This window comes from Balaenoptera physalus (genome assembly GCF_965194825.1).
Source record: "Balaenoptera physalus genome assembly, chromosome: 2".
NCBI classification, from domain to species: Eukaryota; Metazoa; Chordata; class Mammalia; order Artiodactyla; family Balaenopteridae; genus Balaenoptera; species Balaenoptera physalus.
The window spans coordinates 12,159,378-12,185,538 of NC_138883.1; the positions used below are offsets into that span (position 1 = coordinate 12,159,378).

The following is a 26,161-nucleotide window of genomic DNA, read 5'->3' on the forward strand; positions in this document are numbered from 1 at the left end:
CAGGAAAGACCTCCATCATTTCCAACATAGATACTTGGTACGTGCCCTTCCTAGACAGCCTCAAGCAAATGCCTGGGGAAAGACAGATGCTGGAGCAGGTGCATGGGCTCAGGAATGCCTCCCACCCAAGGACAAAGCTAAGGGAGGGTGGATGATTTGCCAAGAGCGAGCGGTCTAACCAGTGAGGCTGGTTAGGGCTCCCCACTAACCAGCAAGGGACCTTGAGGAGGCTAGAGCAGCCCCTCCCTTTACCTCTGACCTGCCCTGGCCCTGAAGTCATGACCAGGCTGTCTAGTAGAGGTGATGGTTAATTTTATGTGCCAACCTGGCTAGGCGATAGTACCCAGTCATTTAATCAAACACAAATCTAGGGGTTGCCATGGAGGTATTTTGCAGATGTGCCTTAACATCTACCGTTGGTTGGCTTTAAGGAGATGACCCTTGATAATGTGGGTGGGCCTCGTGCAATCAGTTGAAGGCCGTAAGAGCAAAAACTGAGGTTTCCTGGAAAAGAAGGAGAAATTCTGTCTCAAGACTGCAGCATCAGCTCCTGGGCAGTTTTTTTTTCAGCCTGACAGCCTGCCCTTCAGACTTCGGACTTGCCAGGCCTTATAATCACATGAACTAATTCCTTGAAATCAATCTCTTTATGCATATATATACACACACATACACACACAGAGTGTGTATACCTCCTATTGGTTCTGCTTCTCTGGAGAACCCTGACTGACACACTGGATCTTGGCAAACTGGGGTTGGGGTTAGGATATGAAGAACGAGGAGCAATTCCTGCCCCGGATGGGGCCAAACCAGGAGACCAAGGGGCCAGGCTGGTGGAGGGACGTGACAGGCTGCTATCACCACTTACTTGATAACCCATAGCCGTGGGTCGGGGTCACCCCGCCCCAGCACTCCTAGGTCCTGCGCTGTCTCCCTACCCCCAGCCCGAGAGGTTCCCTGTTTGGCCACCCTTCTCCTTGGCATATAATCCTGCCTCTCTTCCCAGACTTAACCCCTGCTGGTGCCCTGAGCAGCCTCAAGGCAGGAAGCCTCAGGTCAGGACTGAGGAAAAACAGGGGCTGAGGTCAACAGTCATATTTGGGAAGGCCCACCGAGACCTTCCTGGAAAGGACACGACAGCTTCTCCTTTTGTACAGATCCCAGGCGGTCCCGCGGTGGGCCTTGTCGACGTTCACAGTTCTAATGAGACATTGAGCCACTGGAGCTCAACTAATAGGGTGAAGCAAGGTGACAGGCAAAAGGAGGACACTGGCAGGCTTGATGGATTTCCAGGGTGTTTCACATTGCAGGTGCTTAACTAAACAGCTGTTGAATGACAGATGGTTGTAATTCAGACACGTAACCCCTTTTTCCTAAGATCTCACAAGAACAAAGACGTCTGCCTAATTCTTTCTAAGTTCTAGGCTTGCTCTCATCCTTAGCTTCTGTCCAAAACGTTTCCGATGAAGTCACTAGGGTCTGGATTTTCTTCTTGGCTTTCCTTTGCGAGCTTGTGGAAAATTACTTCACTCCTTAGCTTCCATGAAGCACTGTGAAGTTTGAGAAGGTTATTAGCTTGTTATAAACAGGAGATTCATTGAACCATAGAACAGACTATAAAATGAACCACGTGAGGTCACTGAACCTTCACTTCTAGCCTTTTCTCCCCTTAGATGTCTTCTCAGGCCTATGCCCCCTCTTCAAAAACATCAACAGAATTAAGATTCATGAGGCAGTCAAGAATCGGACAATGGGCACTGGATTGAGAGTCCAGAATGTTCAGTTCTGGTCTCAGTTCTGCCACTAAATGTCATTTTGACAGAGAGGTCTTCAGTTTCCACCTCAGTAAGAGGAGAGTAAGAGGTTCCCAATGAGATGCCTGACCCCAGGGGTTCCTCAGCTCAATTCATTCATGTCCTGTCCCCTCGATGCAGGGCGCACAGCACATGGCAGGAGAGAAGTTGATCACTAAGGCAGGGAAATGAGTCTCTGCTTTCCCGCCAGCCTCTGTCTCCCTCTTCATCCGCCCAGTACTGCAAACTCTTCCCGAAGTGCACCACACAGACGGTCCCTGACTTATGATGATTCGACTTATGATTTTTCGACTTTATGAAAGCGATACCCATTCAGTGGGAACGATACCTCCCTTCTATTCAAGCAGAGAATGAAGGTTCTCGAATATTTTTCTGGGTCTAGCGCTGTGCTAAAGTGTGGTCTGTGAACTCTTTGTTACCTGTCCGTGACAGGAGGAAAACAGAGCGAGAAGAATAAGCATTTAAACACTTTTAAGCAATCTGACATTGTGACAACCAAGTATGTGATCATTTATCGAGTGATTCATTTTTCTAGTATTTTACAAACATGTTTTCCTAGTATTTCACAAGAGTGTTGGTGAAATAAAGAAACAAGTCTTTCACCACAGAACGTGGAGGAGCAGTCAGCTGGGAAAGTGTTTCTCAGCCAGGAATGATTATGTCTCCCCTGCCCGGGTGAGCTCTGGAGACACTTTTTGTTGCCACACTGGGGGCAGGGGTGCTACTGGCATCTGGTGTGCAGAAGCCAGGGATGCTGTTAAATATCCTACAATGCACAGAACAGCCCCCATAACCAAGACTTACACAGCCCCAAATGCCAACAGTGTCTGGGTTGAAAAACGCTGGTCTAGGGAATAAAACACATTAAAATGGTGGCTGCTGTCTTTGTCCACTGAACACTGATGCCTGCCTCACTCTGCCTCCTTGTAACTAAGATCCGCCTACTCTCTGCCTCTCACGGTCTACCGGTCCACATGCTGCTAAGCACAGGTCTTCCTCCCTCACAAGACCCTCTCTACCCAAACTGGGTGGCCAGGAACATGCCAGAGAACTCTGTTTCTCCCCCCTCCCCCCTTAAAGTCTCATTAAGTCAACTCGAATCCTTGTTCGTTCTGTCTTAGTTTCATATTTTTCTTCTACCAGCTGCAGTTCTCCAACACGTGTGTTCCTATACAACCAGCAGGTCTGTCCCTGGAACAGAAGCTGCTTCCAGACCAGACCCTGACTTTCGTTCCTTCTGACAAGCACCGAGTGTGTACCATCTACCAGGAGGATTTGTGCTGGGGGCTGGGAGGGAGGAAGGATAAGCCTGGCAGTGTCTGCAATCTAGCGGGGAGGGGGAAACAGATGTGTAGAGGACGGCGACTGTAACAGGACAAATGCCACAGGGAGAAGCTTACACAGAATTTTAGTGGAATACAGAAAAGGGAACAATTAACTCCAACTCGGAAAAGATGACTCAGGGAAAAGCAGCAGATGAGAGAGCTGGGCTCCAAAGATTTCCTGGATTCTCCCAGGAAGGAGAGAGAGGCTCTCTAGGCAAAGGAATGAACTGGATGCTGAGGCAGGAAGGAGGGAGCCCTGGAGACCGGGAATCCTGTGCCGTCAGGACCCAGGAAGTAGGGGAGGCGACAATGAGAAGAGGACCTGAGTGCCATTGTGGGAATCTAGCTGTGTCCCCATGACACCAGGGAACACTAGACTTCTGAGCACGGGAATGACAGGATTAGAGTATTTTAACCCCAACTGGAAACTTAATTCTGTAGAGGGCCAGAGAGTGAGTATTTCAGGCTTTGGGGGCCGTACGGTCTCTGTCGCAGCTACTCATCTCTGCCTTAGTAGCATGAAAGCAGCCATACACATCAACAAATAGGCATGGCTGTGTGCCAATAACATTTTATTTATGTTCACAGCAATTTGAACCTCACATAATTTTCGAGCATCACAAACGATCACTCTTTAACATGTTTTTCTGGCCATTTCAAAATGTGGAAACCATTTTTAGCTTGTGGGCCATCTACAAACAGGCGGGGAACTGATTTGGCTCCCAGGCTGTAGTTTGCTGTGCCTGTTTTAGAAAGGTGTTGCGGGGGTGGGGGTGGGGGACAGGGACCTTAGGCAGAAGCTGCCGGAGTAACTCAAGGATGGTGAGGAAGGGACAGGTGTGCAAATGCTGTGGCCACCTGAGCAGCAGGATGGAGGACCAAAGGAGGCGAGGAAGGACGCACCTGTGGTTTCTGGCTAGAGGGATGAGAGGGCGCTATGATGCCATGAATATAGGTGGGTGATGATAGGGAGATGGCACAGGCCAGGAAGGCTTGGGGGCTGTTGCCACACACCCTGTGCCCAAGAGGACAGACGTGCCTGGCCCAAATGCAGATCAGCCTGTCTCAGAGAGAGAGACGGATTATACCAGAGCTGGGTACTCAGAGTGCTGGGGTGGTGGACAGAGCTGACATCTGTTGTTTCTGCTTGCCCAGCATCCTGCAACCCTGGTTCTCCTTGGGGGACACCCTTTCCCTGTTCTTGTCCATATGATGTGAGTGGGGCCAGTCCCTCCGTAGGGCTGGCTACAAGGTTGGTTCAGAGATAGGTAAATGATCCAGTGAGTGTCAATCCTAGGAATTTGGGGCAAGCTTTCTTCCTGCTGAACCTAAAAGTGGTAACAATGCAGGCCATGACTTTCCAGGGTCCCTGTGTAGAGCAAGACTGGCTGGGAAGAAAGCCAGCATAGAAGAGAGCTGAGCCTATCCTGTTGCCACCCACTGACCCCTGGATCCAGCTATGCCTAAAGCTGGACCCAGACCTCCCAGATCAGAAGCCAATCATTTCCCATCACTTGCTCATGCCAGTCGAGGCTGGGTCTTTGTCACTTCCAACCAAAGTCCTAACTCATCCAGCTGCTATTAGATGGAAACGCAGGAAGGCAGAGGCCTTAATCTTGGAATTGTGTGTCATCAAGTGCCCATCCGAGAGGATTACTTGATAAATGGCCTAGTCCAAAGCATCTGCATCTGTCTTATTTATCTCTGGACAGTGCCCCTTATACACAGTAAGTACTCAATAATGCTGGTGCAAGAATGAAGGCACACAATCCCAGGGCACCAACAGGCTGAGCTCGAGGAAGCTCTCTGGAGAGAAACATGAGCAGGCTGTGTGGATTTCCTGTCGTCCTCCACCGACTATGGGTTCAGAGAACCCATGAGCTTCAGGGACCTGGTTCTGCTTTATACAAATAACCGAGACAGGCTCTGGCTGGGAGAGAGCAGGCTGGCGGGGCACTGGCTCTCACTGCACGTCGGGTAAGAGCCTAAAGGAAAGAAGGGAATTACCTGGTCTCAGAGATGGTTCGGAAAGGGGCAGGCCTCCTGCTGGGCATGGAAGAGGCTGGCTATTAGCAGCAGCTCACTGGGTAAAGAGTAAGTGGGTAGTGGAGCTCTGCTAAGTGCTCAACCTTGATTCCAAGGCTGGAGGTAGGGATGTGCGTGGGCAGCTTGAGACCCTGGGGCTGTGACCCAACAGAGGCTCTGGAATATTCAACTCAACTGTGAGTGTCTATGAAATGTGTTCACGGAGAAGCTGATGAATGGGGGTGTTGCAAGGCAGAAAGGAAAGAGCACTGTACAGGGAGTCTATGCACTGGGGTCTGAGTCCTGTGTGACCTCACTGAATGTGTGACCTTCAGCGAGTCACTTCTCCTCTCTGGCACCCGCCTTCTTCATCTGTCAAAAGCACCAGAGAAGGGCTTCTCCATCTGAGGGGAGAGCTCAGAGTTTGTCTAAGAGGTACCCAAACCCACGTGCATTGAGTGAACATGGAATGAACACCCCACTCCCATGTGCAAGCATCAGGAATGTCTAGGCCTCTGTTTCTGGATGCATTTATATTTTATTAATCAAATTACTAAATTCTCAATCACTTTTGGTCATTCTGTTTTCTCTGCATATAGTACATGGGACCTCTAGGTGACAAGTGTCCTCCATCTCCTCCCAGAAGCCGCACGGGCAAGGTGGACCTCTCACTGCCTTTAAATTCTTGTCCGCCACTTGCTAGTGGTGTGGCCTTGGGCAAGGTTCTTAACTTGCCATGTCTCTGTTTCCTACCTGTGATACAGGCACAATATTAGTCCCTACCGCTTGGGCTCATTCAGAAAATGGAGCGAGAAGGTGTATGTAAATGTGTGGAAGGGGGCCCAGCATACAGCAAGGGCTCAGTACAGCCAGGAGGATGGGTAACTGGAAGGGGATGCAGGCGGCCTTCTGGAGCTGGTAATATTTTGTTGCGTGATATGGTGCTGGTGAAATGGGTACGCACAGTTGGGAAAATGTATTAAGTCCACTTCCCTGTATGTTATCCTTCAATAAAAAGTACTAAAACGCAAGATACTCTTAAACAAAAAAGACAGAAGGTCGGCGGCAGCTGCAAAGCTCCCAATAATGAAAACATTTAATGCATTTGCATTTCCTATCCCTCGCTCCTGAGCAACTCCTCCACCTCTGTGCCTTACAGCCTCAAATGGCTTCCAGCTTCGTTCAGCCCTGCAGAAAACAGGCTCCCTGGGAAACAGCGCTGGCCAACCCCCACCCCCAGGGCCATTCCTCCATCCAGCCGTTCAACATCGCCTCCTCTTACGACTTGGAGTTGCTGACGTCAGCTTGCTGGACCCCTTCGCGTCTCAGTGACCCTGACTGAGATGGGAAAGGCCTGAGGAGACTGAACTTTACTCAGAATTGGCTGGGGAGCTGTTTTCCATAGGCTGTCCTGACCCAGCCCCACCTCTGTCTGAAGAAAGCCCCGCCAAAGCCCCACTCACACCTGGTTCGACCAGATGGTCCTCAGGCCAGATTCGACCAGATGGTCCTCAGGCCAGATTTCCTTTCCTGCAGCTTCTCTTCTCTCTCAGAAAACTCCAGCCCCTAGGATGCTCTATTTAGTCCCAATGATAATGCCTTGTAATCCACACATACTGGCATCAAAGTTCCCCACGTTCTCACACGAGGAAAAGGCTTACAGAAATACATCCACCCTAAGTTTTCCCACAGGGAAACTCTCTGTTTGGAGAACAGGTATAGATTAACCTGCTCCAGGACAAGGGAAAAGGTAAACCAAACAGTGGTCCACTCCCTCTAGAGAAATAAAGAAACCAGCATTTGTAAGTTATTATTTTACTTAATCCTAATTACCACTTGAAGGGTAGGTCTTATTATCCCCATTTGGCAGATGAGAAAACTGAGGCTCAGAAAGCCTAAATGACTTGCCTGAGCCCATCCAGCCCATAAGCAGGAAAGCCACAACTCATCCCAAGCAAACTGGCCTGGCTCCAATGCCTGGAGTTTTTCCACCTTGGCTCACACCTCACAGCCATCATTTTAAAACAATTAGCCCACCTAGAAGGCTTCCAAGGTAACATAAACTCACACGCTTGCAGAGATAGGAAAGCTCTAGCTGCACTTTCCAACACACAGGTACTTATTGCTTGCTATTCTGGGATAATCAAGAAAATAATGAAGTAAGCCACTTTGTAAAACAAATAAACTCAGAAGACTCAATTTAACCACAACAAATATAATAATAGACTTTAATCCCAGGTCAGTTTAGTCACCCCCTTTTATTTTTCTTCCATCCTGACTCATCCCCCCCTTGTGGATGCAAAACAAAACACACACACACGCACACTCTTTGCGGCAACAAGCATACAAATACCACATGAGCATCCCATGACAATTCAAGACTTTGGTTCTTTGGAAATCATTTCTGTCTGAATCCACACGAGGAATAAGCCTAGCCCCCCTCTCCCAAAATACGTGCACATACACACACACACGTGTGTGTGTGTGTATATATCCATATCCCTCTACCTTCACTGTATGTGACCACCCTGCAAAGTGGTTCTAATGTTGTAATCAACCCTTAATGCTGGAAACCACTGAAGTGAGGCCTGCACTAAATAATTCCTGGCACCATCTTGACCACTAAGGGGCTGACGGAAAAGCTCCCAACTTGAATGCTCATATTTACCTCTTTGTTACACACACAAACAGCAACTAAGTCCTGTTCTTAAATCCTGTCATTTCTCGGGAGGGGATACGACTCCCAGCTGAAGGGCTAACTGATCTATCTGGGAACACACCATCCCTGGGGTATTGCAGAACTTTCTGCAATAGCTGAGTATAGGGCACAGAGAGGCTAGGTAACCTGTCCAGAGTCACACAGCAAGTGGTAAAGTAGGGGTTTGTACCCAGACAGTCAACACTTCATCACTACACTGTACTCCTCTCTACTCAGGGAGATGGACATGCATAGCACCCACAGCACCAAGGGCAGTATTGGTTTTTTTCCATTTCTTTTAAATTTATGTTGAAATTTACACAACTCCTTTCTAACACAGTCACTGAACTGAGATTCTGACAAGACCAGAGCAAAGCTTTTTCAAACATGCTCTTTTAAAAATGCAATTATTGGGCTTCCCTCGTGGCACAGTGGTTAGAAATACGCCTGCCAATGCAGGGGACATGGGTTCGAGCCCTGGTCCAGGAAGATCCCACGTGCCACGGAGCAACTGAGCCCGTGCACCACAACTACTGAGCCGGCACTCTAGAGCCCATGAGCCACAACTACCGAAGCCCATGCGCCTAGAGCCCATGCTCCGCAACAAGAGAAGCCACTTCAATGAGAAGCCCACGCACCGCAACGAAGAGCAGTCCCCGCTCGCCGCAACTAGAGAAAGTCCGCGTGCAGCAATGAAGACCCAACAGAGCCAAAAATAAATAAATTTTTAAAAAATTAAAAAAAATAAAAATGCAATTATTTCCAAGGGAAAAAGAGCTGTCAGTCAACTACATATTAGTATAAATGAGCCCTATCAGCTTCACCTCTTAATACTGGGCATCAGCAGCACTGAAAAAATGAGTGGTTTGGCTGAAGAGAAGGGAGGTATGTAATACAGGAACAGAGCAGGTGTGGAGGGGGTGCGGGTGCAGTGCCTAAACGGAGATGTTTAGCAGAGTCTGCAGAGGAGACCATTAGAAGCATGTAAAAGAAAGAAATCAGGCTCCCTGACTTCAGACTATATTACAAAGCTACAGTAATCAAGACAGTTTGGTACTGGCACAAAAACAGAAATATAGATCAATGGAACAGGATAGAAAGCCCAGAGATAAACCCACACACATATGGTCACCTTATCTTTGATAAAGGAGGCAAGCATATACAGTGGAGAAAAGACAGCCTCTTCAATAAGTGGTGCTGGGAAAATTGGACAGATACATGTAAGAGTATGAAATTAGAACACTCCCTGACACCATGCACAAAAATAAACTCAAAATGGATTAAAGACCTAAGTGTAAGGCCAGACACTATCAAACTCTTAGAGGAAAACATAGGCAAAACACTCTATGACATACATCACAGCAAGATTCTTTTTGACCCAACTCCCAGAGAAATGGAAATAAGAACACAAATAAACAAATGGGACCTAATGAAACTTAAAAGCTTTTGCACAGCAAAGGAAACCATAAACAAGACCAAAAGACAACCCTCAGAATGGGAGAAAATATTTGCAAATGAAGCAACTGACAAAGGATTAATCTCCAAGATTTACAAGCAGCTCATGCAGCTCAATAACAAAAAAACGAACAACCCAATCCAAAAATGGGCAGAAGACCTAAATAGACATTTCTCCAAAGAAGATATACAGATTGCCAACAGACACATGAAAGAATGCTCAACCTCATTAATCATTAGAGAAATGCAAATCAAAACTACAATGAGATATCACCTCACATCAGTCAGAATGGCCATCATCAAAAAATCTAGAAACAATAAATGCTGGAGAGGGTGTGGAGGAAAGGGAACACTCTTGCACTGTTGGTGGGAATGTAAATTGATACAGCCACTATGGAGAACAGTATGGAGGTTCCTTAAAAAACTAAAAATAGAACTACCATATGACCCAGCAATCCCACTACTGGGCATATACCCTGAGAAAACCATAGTTCAAAAAGAGTCATGTACCAAAATGTTCATTGCAGCTCTATTTACAATAGCCAGGACATGGAAGCAACCTAAATGTCCATCAACAGATGAATGGATAAAGAAGATGTGGCACATATATACAATGGAATATTACTCAGCCATAAAAAGAAATGAAATGGAGGTATTTGTAATGAGGTGGATGGAGTTAGAGTCTGTCATACAGAGTGAAGTAAGTCAGAAAGAGAAAAACAAATACAGTATGCTAACACATATATACGGAATCTAAGGAAAAAAAAAAAAAAGGCCATGAAGAACCTAGTGGCAAGACGGGAATAAAGACACAGACCTACTAGAGAATGGACTTGAGGATATGGGGAGGGGGTGGGGTGAGATGTGACAGGGTAAGAGAGTGTCATGGACATATATACACTACCAAATGTAAAATAGATAGCTAGTGGGAAGCAGCCGCATAGCACAGGGAGATCAGCTCGGTGCTTTGTGACCACCTAGAGGGGTGGGATGGGGAGGGTGGGAGGGAGGGAGATGCAAGAGGGAAGAGATATGGGAACATATTGTAGATGTATAACTGATTCACTTTGTTATAAAGCAGAAGATAACACACCATTGTAAGGCAATTATACTTCAATAAAGATGTTTAAAAAAAAAAATAAAATAAAATAAAATAAAATAAAAGAAAAGAAAGAAGAGGAATTCCTGGGCGGTCCAGTGGTTAGGACTCCAGGCTTTCACTGCTGAGGGTCTGGGTTCAATCCCTGGTCAGGGAACTAAAATCCCACAAGCCATAAAAAAAAAAAAAAAGAAAAAAAGAAAAAAAAATCGATGAGAGAAGATGCCTACTTTAAATTCTGACTAAGGACTAGCCCTAATTGTATCTAGAAGAGTTGAGGGTAATTCTCCCGGATTTTTGAAGCCCTGTTTCCAGTCAGTACTCTTTGAGCTTTAGACAGTCTGCTGTTCTGAACTAACTGTGGGGTGTGTGTGTGTGTGTGTGTGTGTTGGGGGGAGGGTACTGTTACTCATGACTGCACGGTGGCAGAGATGCAAGATGGGGAGGCTTCCCAAAGATTCGCGCTCACTTCCACAGGATAGGGTTGCTGCTGGTAAAAACAGTTGCCCACCCAGAGGACTCCATCAGCCAGATCACCAGTGTGTCATGTGTCACTTCTGTTCCAAAGTGCCTCAGAAGCTGGCGCGTCTTCTCAGCCCTCTCTCACCTTCCACGGGGCCCCTGGAGGCCATCTGAAGATGGCAGAGTGGAGGCAGGAGGAGCCTGGATCCCTGTGTCACCACCTGGAAGGCTCCCTGCCAAACGCTCACACTGGATTGCCAAGCAAGTGAAAAACAAACTACTACTGGGTGAAGCTACTGAGATTTGGGGATTTCTCAGTTACTGGTGTGATTGTTATCTTAACCTCCAAAGGAATAACATTTTCTGATTTTCCAAACATATGCTCTCAAACAGTCTCGAAGCATCCACCTGTATGATCTAGTTAGGGGTTTTGTTCTTGGACTGTGGACCACAGTAGGTGATATGAAGGATCTGGGATGCTCTTCATGGCTGTCCCCAAGGATATACACTGAGGAAAGGGAAAAAGTTTCAACTACTGATATGTAACTCAATATATTTCAGGACCATCACAATTTAGTGGGTGGCCATACTAAATTAAGTTGTGAGCACACTTAGCACTCAATAATCCTGCCTGCCTCACAGAGGTATTTTTAGAAGCCAGGTAACCACTTTTATGCCTTGCTTTTGACATACGGTTTACTTATTCCAGCGAACATTAATCTTGTTCAGCTTTGCCCTTGTACCTTGAAACAAGAGTGTAAGTTGATAAACATTATCTGAGGACCACAATCAGCAAACTATCAAGTGTTTAAATGTTATGAAACCAATACATCCCATCATCAAGGAAATTGGGCAATGGACCTAGATGATTTGAATATATTTATTCCATACTTCTCTTACTTTTGTGAGCACTGGTGTTTAGAGGGAAAAAGAATGAGTTTTGTTATTAGTGGGTGAATTTGACCTTTGTCGGGTCTGCGCGCCAGGAAAAGGCTGGTGCATTTTGCGTGTAGGGCTCTGAGTGTATTGTCTATAGGGGAAGGACTGAGATGCCTCCCTGCCCCCCACCCCCCCCTCAGCCCCATGCTTCATTCCTAAGGAGCCACCTGCCTGGCTGGAGAGACACAAGCCCTGGGGGTAATGCAGAATTAGTAGCAACTCAGGAAGGGCACAGAGAGGTTAGGTAACTTGTCCAAGGTCACACAGTAAGGGGCACATTTTAGATTTGAACCCAGGAAGTCTGGGTATTGAACATAATCTCTTTCCCACTACATAACACTGCCTCTCTGCTTAGGGGGATGGTCTTCCAAAGGACCGTCTTTGCAAAGCCTTCCATGATTCTCTCAGGCACATGGAGGGCTCCTCCTACTAAGTCTGTTGTTTGCACACATATCCACTCTGGCCACTGTCACACTTTACTGCCATTGTTTTTCTGTCTGACTCCACATTAGGGCTCTACTAGCTCATAGTGTGCCTAGAATTAGAAAAAAGTGCCCCTTCCTGAAGACATTTTGCTTCCAGTTACTGGAATATGCTCATAATAAAGAGACAAATCAACAATATCTCTGATTTGAATGGTGCCCTCTAGAGCTGTGCAGTGCACAACCTGCACAGCAGTACACAGTGATCTACTACCAGACCGGGAGCACAAGTTCCTTGAGGACAGTCTCTGTTTTTCCATTTGGTGCTGCCAGTTCCTAACACAGCACCAGGCACACAATAGGTTTTTGTTGACTTGATTTGCAAGCGTTGCTGGCTAACTCAACCCTGAGAGGCAGGAGATTTCTGACTCTTCATTATGAGACTGAGGGATGAGACTGGAGTCTTTTCATCGTTCCCCCTGCTCTGCTGTGGGAAATCAAGGAAGGCGGTTACAGGATGGACCCTGTGTGAGTGGAGGCCCTTTCTAAACAGTCGTTTCCACCTAGGCTTTCACTCCCATTTCCCAATTTCTCCCCTCAAGTGGGAGAAGGACCAGTGAGATTTGAGATTTCTTTCTTTCCTTTAGCCAACAGCTCCTCAAACACACTTGTTTACACCAGGCATCAAGAATATTGATAAAGGGCTTCCCTGGTGGCGCAGTGGTTAAGAATCCGCCTGCCAATGCAGGGGACATGGGTTCGAGCCCTGGTCCGGGAAGATCCCACATGCCGTGGAGCAGCTAAGCCCGTGCGTCGCAACTACTGAGCCTGTGCTCTAGAGCCCGTGAGCGACAGCTACTGAAGCCTGTGCGCCACAACTACTGAAGCCTGCGTGCCTAGAGCCCGTGCTCCACAACAAGAGAAGTCACTGCAGTGAGAAGCCCGCGCACCGCAACGAAGAGTAGCCCCCTCTCGCCGCAACTAGAGAAAGCCCGCGCACAGCCACGAAGACCCAATACAGCCAAAAATAATAAATAAATTAAATAAATTAATTTTTAAAAAAAGAATATCGATAAAAACACTTCCTAACTTGCATTTGCAAAGTATGCATCTCCCACTAAGCACCAAAGCCCACAGAAATAAACGAGAAAAGGCAAAGATAACAGGAGACCTAGGTTCTCAGGTTGTTTTTAGGGCTGTCAGAGGAAAGGAATTAACTTCGCATCACTGCAGCTAGTTATGAGGTGGTCTCTCATCTTAGACGATCCTGTGCTCAGTTATATACTGTCCAATACTTCCCCAGGGAGGGAGGGGCACTCCTAATGACCTGGGGTTCAAAGCTGTGGGTAAAAGGAGTTGCAGTTCCCCGGGGTCTAAAGGGTCCACTGTGGCTGGAGCTTCCTAGTCAAGCCCCGTGGTCTTCTCTCCCCTGGTTCACCCGCCCTCTGGGTGGCTGGGTGTACGTTTCCCCCAATTCTGAGCCAACATCCTCTGATCTCTTCCAGTTTATCAAGGTACAGATCACTAACAGAACACCAGTTCCAACATACAGGTATTTGATTTAAAACTGTTCCTCACCCCCACCTCTACTCCTCCCCGACTCCCACATTCAGGGCTCAAGGCAAGTTCTCCTTCTCTGCAGTTTCTTTAGGCCACATTCAACTCTCTTCTCTAACTACCTCTGCAACTAATAAATTTCTCTGCAGTTGTCTTAATTAACCAGTGTAATGGAAACTCTCATTGGAAGAAGGTGCTGGGGGTACTAGAGGGCCAGGGATTAGTTCAGCTCCATCATATAGCAAAGCCCTGGCAGCCAGCTGAGCCCCGGCACCAATACCTCACCAATGTAGAGGCAGATATAAGTAACTGAAGATGCTTCAAGATTTCACAACCACTCCCAGAAGGCAATAAAATGGCTTTCAATCCAAACATGGGGCAACATTTAATTTAAAAGTCCACACCATGAAATACTGATTTCTTCCTTAGGTAACACCTTGCATATGAAAAGTAACCGTAATATCAAGTTGTTTTCTATCCACATTTTGTAAAAATCCAACCGTCTTTTCCTAATTTCCTTTAGATATATTTGTTCTATCCCTTCTGGGAGAAAAGAAACATCAGATCCAGTTGCCGCTGATCTGAACTGTTTGGATTCATCAGGCCAAATGGGAAATAGCATCCCTATCTAGTAGGTTTCAAAATCAAGGTGAGGTTTTGCTGTGTAAGCAAGTTTATGGCAACTTAGACCCCATGGAGTGACATTTTTAACTCGGTGTGCATGAAATTAACAACATGTTATCTTCTGAGAACCTGGGTCTAGGTAATTCTGTATCCTACTGAAAATGCATTTTATGATTAATTGAGGCCTGAACAAATTAGCAGGGCTCTCGGCAAGTAGTTCACGAGAGTGCTGGCATTTAAATGTCATCTAACCAGGCTGAACAGAAATAGGTTGTTAGGGCTGTTAATTAAGATCCTAAATCTTGCTGGAATCCCCCTCCAGGAGGCTACTTGATCATCCTCAAACACCCGACAGTTACCGAGGCTGTCACCAGGGTTACTCGGCCTAACCCTGGCCTGGGAGGATCTCAGGACGGGAAAGCAGCACCCTGCAGGGAGACAAGGGTCCCTCACGTGGCAACTCGGCCCAGCGTAGCCCACTCTCTCGGTGGTGATTTGTGCCCAAACAGCTGTAGAAATTCCCCTTCCAGCTTGGTGAGGGTCAGAATGAAACCGTGCAACTCACATTGGGACTTGAACCCACAGTCTTTTAACTGAGATCACACACCTGGTCTCAGGACTTAATGAAGCTCAGGTTCTTGATGTCTCATCACAGAAAGAATTCAGTGAGAAACAAAGTGATAGGTAAGAAGTGGATTTATTTAGAGAGAAACACAGTCCATGGACAGAGTGTGGGCCATCCCAGAAGGTGAGAGTAGCCCCAGGGTACGGGGTTGTCAGTTTTTATAGGGGTGGGTAATTTCATAGGCTAATGAGCTGGAGGAGTATTCCAGCTACTTTGGGGAAGGGGTGGGGATTTCCAGGAATTGGGCCACCGCCTACTTTTGACCCTTACCTTGAAACTGTCATGTACCTGTGAGTGTGTCATTTAGCTTGCTGATGTGTTACAATCAGAGTACAGTGAGGTTCAAGGTCCACTGAAAGTTGACTTGTCTGCCGTCTTGGACCTATTTGGTTCTAATCAGTTTATGTAGTGTCCCTGGGCTATGTCATTCTTCTAAAGGTTGTGCCCTGCCCCTTTCCCTCCTGTTTCAAGAAGGGATCTGTTTGGGCCCATCAGGTGGGGCAGGTGTGAGGGAACCTATCAGAGCAGCCCCCCGGCTGGTCAGGGGTCCTGGGAAGCAAGGCGCTGAGGCAAACGGGCTTTTTCTTAGGACACAGAAAGCTTCAGGGAGGAGGAGGAGGACATGTCAGTAAAACCGGGCCCTGGGGCCTCACCCATTTAGTGGCCTTTCCCATCTCTCCCCTCCCGTCTCCGACAAGCCCACCAGTTCTTCCTCCAAAACGGCTCCCACACGTCCACCTCTCTGATGCTCAGTGGAGACGCCTGCTGCCAGCCTCACCTCTTCTTAGCCCCGCCGTGGTTGTGCTCGGCTGTCCCTCAGAGGCCCTCAGTGGCCCCTGCTGCCCTGGGGACAAGGCCATCCTCAGTGTGGCATTGAACCACCCTTCTGCTACCCAGAGCTTTCGGACTACAATTTACCAACCACAGCAGCTCACCTGCCTGTTTCCACCAACTTAAACAGGCAAACAACCAGGACGTTTAGAAAACAGAAATAAGGCCTATATCGGGGGTGTGTGGACCCAGAAGAGATGACAGCAGGGGCCCATCCTTCTCATGGCTCAGTCCCAAGCCAGGGCCCAGGTGGAGGTGCTGTGACAGAGGTGTGTTTGCAGCCCCTAGCTCAGGGTTTGGTCCTGTTGGCCCTTATTTCAGGTGCATAGCTTGTTCTCAAAGAGGAGAGGTCAGGCTGGGTTCCCTGTGACTCCTGCGTCAAGTTTTCTGATCTGGACCACTTTGGAGCCAAATCCTACATATGCTACTGGAACCAAGCAGAACACTGCAGTGGCCCCCGCAAGTACAATAGCCCCTCTCTGTTCCCTGCCTCTTGTTTGTAGAAAAGCTGAAGTCTCCCAGGCCTCCCTGAGTCACAAAAAAGCAGGCTCGAGCAGCTAATGATTAGGACAAGAGTCACAGAATCTTTCAGTGTCTGATGCACATTCTTAAGTTGTTTTTATAGAACAACTTAGAGGCAAAAAGCTAACTGCATGAAGACCAGAGTGCAGCCATGACATAAGGTGCTCCATCTTGAGGAATTCCAAGAACTAGCCTCAAGAGAATGGGATTAACATTATTGCTCAAAATAATCTATACCTTGGTGGGCATCAAAATAATTGTAGCTTGCCCTGCCCATATATGTAAGTAACCAACTAAAATTGTTAGCAAAGAGATGGTACAGACCCATGTCTACATCTTCCACTCTGAGAATACGGTACCCTGTGTCAGCATGAAGAAGTTACAAAAGATGGACCTTTGCCCCTAATCCCATAGAAATGGAATGATGTCTGACAGTGGGGAAGTGAAAGCAGCTCTTTTGCCCCTTTCCCGTTTACCCATTTCTGTCCCCCTCTAACCTTAAAAACCTAATCACAGGAATGAGATCACTAAGCAACTGAAATTAACTCCTGACTTAGGCTCTCCTGAATGCACACCATGCCTTGCCTAACCTGTTGATTTTCTTCCTAGACCAAAAGAAGAATGAAGAATTAAGCAGTTAAAGAATGATTAGTGACAAGCCTCTTAGATAGCCTCATCCACCAGAGGGCAGACAGCAGAAACAAGAAGAACTACAATCCTGCAGCCAGTGGAACAAAAACCACATTCACAGAAAGACAGACAAGATGAAAAGGCAGAGGACTATGTAGCACATGAAGGAACAAGATAAAACGCCAGAAAAACAACTAAATGAAGTGGAGATAGGCAACCTTCCAGAAAAAGAATTCAGAATAATGATAGTAAAGATGATCCAGGACCTCAGAAAAAGAATGGAGGCAAAGATTGAGAAGATGCAAGAAATGTTTAACAAAGACCTAGAAGAATTAAAGAACAAACAGAGATGAACAATACAATAACTGAAATGAAAAATACACTAGAAGGAATCAATAGCAGAATAACTGAGGCAGAAGAATGGATAAGTGACCTGGAAGACAGAATGGTGGAATTCACTGCTGCGGAACAGAATAAAGAAAAAAGAATGAAAAGAAATGAAGACAGCCTAACAGACCTCTGGGACAACATTAAATGCAACAACATTCACATTATAGAGGTCCCAGAAGGAGAAGAGAGAGAGAAAGGACCTGAGAAAATATTTGAAGAGATTATAGTTAAAAACTTCCCTAACATGGGAAAGGAAATAGCCACCCAAGTCCAGGAAGTGCAGAGAGTCCCATACAGGATAAACCCAAGGAGAAACACACCGAGACAAAGAGTAATCAAATGGGCAAAAATTAAAGACAAAGAAAAATTATTGAAAGCAGCAAGGGAAAAATGACAAATAACATATAAGGGAACTCCCATAAGGTTAACAGCTGATTTCTCAGCAGAAACTCTACAAGCCAGAAGGGAGTGGCATGATATACTTAAAGAGAAGAAAGGGAAGAACCTACAACCTAGATCCTTGCTGGGTACTCTACCCAGCAAGGATCTCATTCAGATTTGATGGAGAAATCAAAAGCTTTACAGACAAGCAAAAGCTAAGGGCACCACCAAACCAGCTCTACAACAAATGCTAAAGGAACTTCTCTAACTGGGAAACACAAGAGAAGAAAAGGACCTACAAAAACAAACCCAAAACAATTAAGAAAATGGTAATAGGGACATACATATTGACAATTACCTTAAACGTGAATGGATTAAATGCTCCAACCAAAAGACACAGGCTTGCTGAATGGCTACAAAAACAAGACCCATATATAAGCTGTCTATATGAGACCCACTTCAGACCTAGGAACACACACAGACTGAAAGTGAGGGGATGGAAAAAGATATTCCATGCAAATGGAAATCAAAAGAAAGCTGGAGTAGCAATACTCACATCAGATAAAACAGACTTTAAAATGAAGAATGTTACAAGAGACAAGGAAGGACACTACATAATGATCAAGTGATCAATCCAAGAAGAAGATATAACAATTATAAATATATATGCACCCAAGATAGGAGCACCTCCTATCATAAGGCAACTGCTAACGGCTATAAAAGAGGAAATTGACAGTAACACAATAATAGTGGGGGACTTTAACATCTCACTTACACCAACGGACAGATCATCCAGACAGAAAATTAATATGGAAACACAAGCTTTAAATGACACAATAGACCAGATAGATTTAATCGATATTTATAGGACATTCCATCCAAAAACGGCAGATTACACTTTCTTCTCAAGTGCGCGTGGAACATTCTCCAGGATAGATCACATCTTGGGTCACAAATCAAGCCTCAGTAAATTTAAGAAAATTGAAATCATACCAAGCATCTTTTCTGACCACAATGCTATGAGATTAGAAATCAATTACAGGGAAAAAACCCGTAAAATACGCAAACACATGGAGGCTAAACAATACGTTACTAAATAACCAAGAGATCAGTGAAGAAATCAAAGAGGAAATCAAAAAATACCTAGAGACAAATGACAATGTAAACACGACGATCCAAAACCTATGGGATGCAGCAAAAGCAGTTCTAAGAGGGAAGTTTATAGCTATACAAGCCCACCTCAAGAAACAAGAAAAATCTCAAATAAATAATCTAACCTTACACCTAAAGGAACTAGAGAAAGAAGAACAAACAAAACCCAAAGTTAGCAGAAGGAAAGAAATCATAAAGATCAGAGCAGAAATAAATGAAATAGAAACAAAGAAAACAATAGCAAAGATCAATAAAACTAAAAGCTGGTTCTTTGAGAAGATAAACAAAATTGATAAACCATTAGCCAGACTCATCAAGAAAAAAAGGGAGAGGACTCAAATCAATAAAATTAGAAATGAAAAAGGAGAAGTTACAACAGACACCGCAGAAATACAAAGCATCCTAAGAGACTACTACAAGCAACTCCATGCCAATAAAATGGACAACCTGGAAGAAATGGACAAATTCCTAGAAAGGTATAACCTTCCAAGACTGAACCAGGAAGAAATAGAAAATATGAACAGACCAATCAAAAGTAATGAAATTGAAACTGTGATTAAAAATCTTCCAACAAACAGAAGTCCAGGACCAGATAGCTTCACAGGTGAATTCTATCAAACATTTAGAGAAGAGCTAATACCCATCCTTCTCAAACTCTTCCAAAAAATTGCAGAGGAAGGAACACTCACAAACTCATTCTATGAGGCCACCATCACCCTGATACCAAAACCAGACAAAGACACTACAAAAAAAGAAAATTACAGACCAATATCACTGATGAATATAGATGCAAAAATCCTCAACAAAATACTAGCAAACAGAATCCAACAACACATTAAAGGATCATACACTATGATCACGTGGGATTTATCCCAGGGATGCACAGATTCTTCAATATACTCAAATCAATCAATGTGATACACCATATTAACAAATTGAAGAATTAAAACCATATGATCATCTCAATAGATGCAGAAAAAGCTTTTGACAAAATTCAACACCAATTTATGATAAAAAACTCTCCAGAAAGTGGGCATAGAGGGAACCTACTTCAACATAATCAAGGCCATATACGACAAACCCACAGCAAACATCATTCTCAATGGTGAAAAACTGAAAGTATTTCCTCTAAGATCAGGAACGAGACAAGGATGTCCACTCCCACCACTATTATTCAACATAGTTTTGGAAGTCCTAGCCACAGCAATCAGAGAAGAAAAAGAATTAAAAGGAATACAAATTGGAAAAGAAGTAAAACTGTCACTGTTTGCAGATAACATGATACTATACATAGAGAATCCTAAAGATGCCACCAGAAAACTACTAGAACTAATCAATGAATCTGGTAAAGTTGCAGGATACAAAATTAATGCACAGAAATCTCTTGCATTCCTGTACACTAATGATGAAAAATCTGAAAGAGAAATTAAGGAATCACTCCCATTTACCATTGCAACAAAAAGAATAAAATACCTAGGAATAAACCTACCTAAGGAGACAAAAGATCTCTATGCAGAAAACTATAAGACACTGATGAAAGAAATTAAAGATGATACCAACAGATGGAGAGATATACCATGTTCTTGGATTGGAAGAAACAATATTGTGAAAATGACTATACCACCCAAAGCAATCTACAGATTCAGTGCAATCCCTATCAAATTATCAATGGCATTTGTTTACAGAACTAGAACAAAAAGTCTTAAAATTTGTATGGAGACACAAAAGACCCCGAATAGACAAAGCAGTCTTGAGGGAAAATATGGAGCTGGAGGAATCAGACCTCCTGACTTCAGACTATACTACAAAGCTACAGTAATCAAGACAATATGGTACTGGCACAAAAACAGAAATATAGATCAATGGAACAGGATAGAAAGCCCAGAGATAAACCCACGCACCTATGGTCAACTAATCTATGACAAAGGAGGCAAGGATATACAATGGAGAAAAGACAGCCTCTTCAATAAGTGGTGCTGGGAAAACTGGACAGCTACATGTAAAAGAATGAAATTAGAACACTCTCTAACACCATACACAAAAATAAACTCAAAATGGATTAGAGACCTAAATGTAAGACTGGGCACTATAAAACTCTTAGAGGAAGACATAGGAAGAACACTCTTTGACATAAATCACAGCAAGATCTTTTTTGACTCACCTCCTAGAGTAATGGAAAAAAAAACCAAAAGTAAACAACTGGGACCTAATGAAGCGTAAAAGTTTTTGCACAGCAAAGGAAACCATAAATAAGACGAAAAGACAACCCCCAGAATGGGAGAAAATATTTGCAAATGAATCATTGGACAAAGGATTAATCTCCAAAATATATAAACAGCTCATGCAGCTCAATATTAAAAAAAAAAACAACCCAATCCAAAAATGGGCAGAAGACCTAAATAGACATTTCTCCAAAGAAGACATACAGATGACCAAGAAGCACATGAAAAGCTGCTCAACATCACTAATTATTAGAGAAATGCAAATCAAAACTACAGTGAGGTATCACCTCACACCAGTTTGAATGGGAATCATCAGAAAATCTACAAACAACAAATGCTGGAGAGGGTGTGGAGAAAAGGGAACCCTCTGGCACTGTTGGTGGGAATGTAAATTCATACAGCCACTATGGAGAACAGTATGGAGGTTCCTTAAAGAACTAAAAATAGAATTACCATACGACCCAGCAATCCCACTACTGGGCATATACCCTGAGAAAACCATAATTCAAAAAGACCCATGCACCCCAATGTTCATTGCAGCACTATTTACAATAGCCAGGTCATGGAAGCAACATAATGCCCATCGACTGAAGAATGGATAAAGATTATGTGGTACACATATATATTGGAATATTACTCAGCCATAAAAAGGAACGAGATTGGGTCGTTTGTAGAGACGTGGATGGATCTAGAGACTGTCATACAGAGTGAAGTAAGTCAGAAAGAGAAAAACAAATATCGTATATTAACACATATATGTGGAACCTAGAAAATGGTACAGATCAACCGGTTTGCTGAGCAGAAACTGAGACACAGAAGTAGAGAAAAAACATATGGACACCAAGGGGGGAAAGCAGTGGGGGTGGTGGTGGTGGTGGTGTGATGAACTGGGAGATTGGGATTGACATGTATACACTGATGTGTATAAAATGGATGACTTATAAGAAAAAGATAAAAATAAAAAATAAACATTAAAGAAAAAAAGAATAATTAGCTCTCTACCCTAACAGCTCCATAAGCAACCCTACAGGCAGATCATGCGGGCAAGATAACATCTGAAGAGAGAGTCAGCCAGTCTGCACGCAATGCAGAATGATGCAGAACCCAACCTCCTGCCTCGATGATTCACTGGGATTCCCCCCACCCCCATTTTTCCCTTGAAAAACTGTCACGGCTGAGCAGCATCTTCGGAGTTGGTCTCAGGACACGAGTCCACCTTCTCCCCAGATTGCTGGCTCTTCTGATTAAAGCTACTTTTCTTTCTACTGACACTTGCCCCTCGAATTATTGGCTTTTGAGTGGCAAGTGGCCGAACCTGAGCTCGGTAACACTGTGAATCCTAAATAGCAGTATGTCACTTGCTTCTATTTTTCGGGTGAGAAAAATAACAAAGATAGGAAAAGCTTCTCCACCAGGTGGTCTCGCTCTTTACTTTTATCACATCCCAACTTGTAACATTAGATAATCACAAACAGAACTTTCAGAAACATCTTTTATTCCTTCCAAAATTGTTGGCCTGGATAACAATTCCAACCTTGCCAGCCATTCCCGGGGTCGGGGGGGACCCCGCCATCTAGCCTGATCACTGAGCTGCACACAATCTCTGGCCAAGCCGACCCCCTACATCTTTGCTCATGCACACCTCCTCCCCCCTTGGCCAATTTAAATCCCCCTAGAGCACAGATACCCACCCCTTCCCTCCATCCAGGACGATTAGGCAACTATTCTCATGCAAAAGGTCTTTCTTCCTTCAAGAACATGGGAAAGAGCCCTGGGCTGAGAGTTAAGGAAACAGCACTACACTCACATCACGGACAGACACACAAATAGCTCCAGGCTGTGATCCCTCTGTCAGTCACAGATGGTCCGCTCCACATGGTGACTCAGGGACTCCTTCCAATGCTGCAGCCAGGAGAACCGGGGGGGGGGGGGTGGGGGGGGGTGGGGGGGGGTGGGGGTGGGGGGCAGAAGGAGTTGGGCACATGGGAGGCTTACTTTCCGTGGGATTCTGAGAACAGACACCTCTGCATTTCAAATGCAAATTTCTGATGATCCTCTGTGATATATTTCACACCATCCTCCAACCTCAGAGCTACTGGGAACCTCTGGTGTGAATTACCACAGCAAAAGGGGAGGAGAAGTTCCCTTTTCCCGTGATGCTTCTCTATATAAGACTTCATAAGCAGTCAAAACTCAGAGATCAATAAGAAGAAAATGTATACTTTCCACCTACCAGACTGAGAGAAAATGCTATTCGCACCTTGAAGGCAGGAGCCAGAGGCTTGTCCACGTTAGAATTCCTGAGGCAGCACAGGGTCCGGCATGGAGATGGTGCCCTATGACCCTATTATGTTGTATTAAGCCTCCAATTCTAATCTATGCACTGGTAAAAAGTGGGTGCATGGGTGGCGGGGAGGTGGGGGGAGCACCATGAGCAGAGGCAGTGACAGAGATTCAGGAAGCCATTCAAGTGCCCCCATTAGATCTGTCACCATCACAACTCAGCAGACTGCTGCACATACAGGAAAAAGAATTCTGACCCCCAGAGAGAGACACAGTCAAGAACAGAGAAGACAGATGAAGAAGCAGAATTCTAAATCGTACACACTGCTGTGTATAAAACTTATCCCATCGCAGAGGAAGAGCTACAGATGTGCTAGATGTAAACTGACTCTCTAGACAAAGAAGCTGTGGGTGTATTTTTAAACATGCCATTAAGTTGTAGGGTGATGCAGAAGTCACATTCCTAGGGTTGGTCTCCATTCCTTTCTGTGGGATTCCTGTCCCCTAAGTCTGTCTTTGAGCAGGAACATGAGTTCCCACATCTTTCTTTTTTTTTTTTAAACTGAAGTATAGTTAATTTACAATGTTGTACTAGTTTCAAGTGTACAGCAAAGTGATTCAGTTATACATATATATATTCTTTTTCAGATTCTTTTCCATTATAGGTTATTACAAGATATTGAGTAGAGCTCCCTGTGCTATACAGTAGGACCTTGTTGTTTACCTGTTTTATACATGTACATAGTAGTGTATATATGTTAATCCCAAACTCCTAATTTATCTCTCCCCCCCACCGCCCCACCCCTGCTATTCCCTTTGGTTACTGTAAGTTTGTTTTCTATGTCTGTGAGTCTATTTCTGTTTTGTAAATACAGTAAGTCCCCTACATACGAACGAGTTCTGTTCCAAGAGTGCATTCCTAAGTCCAATTTGTTCGTAAGTCCGACACAGTTAGCCTAGGCACCCAACTAACACAATCAGCTATATAGTACTGTACTGTAATAGGTTTATAATACTTTTCACACAGATAATACATAAAAAACAAACACAAAAAAATAAAGCATTTTTAATCTTACAGTGCAGTACCTTAAAAAGCACAGTACGACAGCTGGCATACAGGGCCTGGCATCGAGTGAACAGGCAAGAAGAGTTACTGACTGGAGGAGGGAAAGGAGGTGGGAGATGGTAGAGCTGAAGGATCGTCAGCAATAGGAGATGGAGGGCAAGCTGCAATTTCACTCAGACCTGACGTTGATGGAATACACGTTCGCATCTTTGAAAGTCTGCAACTTGAAGGTTCGTATGTAGGGGACCTACTGTAAGTTCATTTGTATCATTTTTTAAGATTCTGCATATAAGTGATACGATATTTGTCCTCTCTGACTTATTTCACTTAATATGATAATCTCTAGGTCCATCCATGTGGCTGCAAATGGCATTATTTCATTCTTTTTTATGGCTGAGTAATATTCCATTGTGTATATATATACCACATCTTCTCTATCCATTCATCTGTCAATGGACACTTAGGCTGCTTCCATGTCTTAGCTATTATAAATAGTGCTGATATGAACACTGAGGTGCATGTATTTTTTTGAATTACAGTTTTGTCAAGATATATGCCCAGGAGTGGGATTGCTGCATCATATGGTAACTCTATTTTTAGTTTTTTTAAGGAACCTCCACACTGTTCTCCGTAACGGCTGCATTCCCACCAACAGTGTAGGAGGGTTCTTTTTTCTCTACACCCCCTCATCTTTCACTTTTTAATTTATCTTTTTACACTATGGTCCACGAAGGAGGAATAAGAGCATGTGGGGCTCACCCAACCTCATCTGTCCCCACTTCCCAGAGGACAAAGGATTTCATGATGAAAACAAAGCATCACTCCCCAGCCAATTTGGGGGGATGGTGGGAGAAGGAGGAGTGTGATTTAGTCAAATTAAAATATATACACGTCTAAGTCAGTCTCACTACTGGCAAATGACAAGCCAAAATATGCAGGTGTGGCAAACCTTGCCCTGTGATGCAAACAACCCCCACGAAACTAAACTGGCAATGAAGCCAAACTAATAGTGATTTGCTTATAAATGAAAAGCAAAAATGGCAGCAATTAAAAACTATGAGCATCTCAAAACAATAAACAGAAGGGGCACTCATAAAGCAAGCTTCCTCCAAGTCACGGAGATTCCAACTCTCTCTGGATACGTGTGTAGTCGGAACTGGGCAGTAACGCCAACTGCTGGTTGGAATCCAGACTTCTTACAGAATCCTGAATTAGGTCCCTCAAACTCTAGCAACTCACTTATTTTAGTTTACAAATAAAAAGTCTTAGCAAAGCAACCCTTAATAGCTAGCTCAGGTAATAGTTACCCTTCACAATTTCTGCAAATGAAATTTTTGGAGCTAGTCCTAGGTACGTTATTTGCCCACAAGAAACAGAGAGGATTTTTAAAAAATCAGCCCTGGCCTGTCAGGAGGCCCCTGAAGTCTTCCAGTTAAGCCGAAGACCCTGCTCTGAGAATTGCTGGTCTAGAGAGCCCTTTTGCATCACTGCATTGTTACAGGCAGCAAAGTTGGGAAGTGCGGCTTCCACTCACGGCAACTCGGCAAGTTAAAAGTAGTGCAGCCAAGATTAACTCTTAACCCAAGACACCTGAGTCCCCTGGTCAGGCAGAAAGAGCTCGCTGTAAAAGTCAGGCCAG

General features: G+C 44.7%; 1 protein-coding gene and 1 long non-coding RNA gene across 4 annotated transcripts in view; both read right to left on the reverse strand.

Annotated features, from left to right (window-relative positions):
* SLC24A4 (solute carrier family 24 member 4) overlaps positions 1–26,161 on the reverse strand; it is a 172,238-nt gene that overhangs the window by 75,548 nt on the left and 70,529 nt on the right. The window lies entirely within an intron of this gene.
* On the reverse strand, positions 9,977–14,840 carry LOC309655804. The gene is made up of 2 exons (XR_014261009.1): positions 13,320–14,840; positions 9,977–12,943 (listed from the first exon to the last, which is right to left on the reverse strand). It is a non-coding gene; the product is annotated as an uncharacterized lncRNA (long non-coding RNA).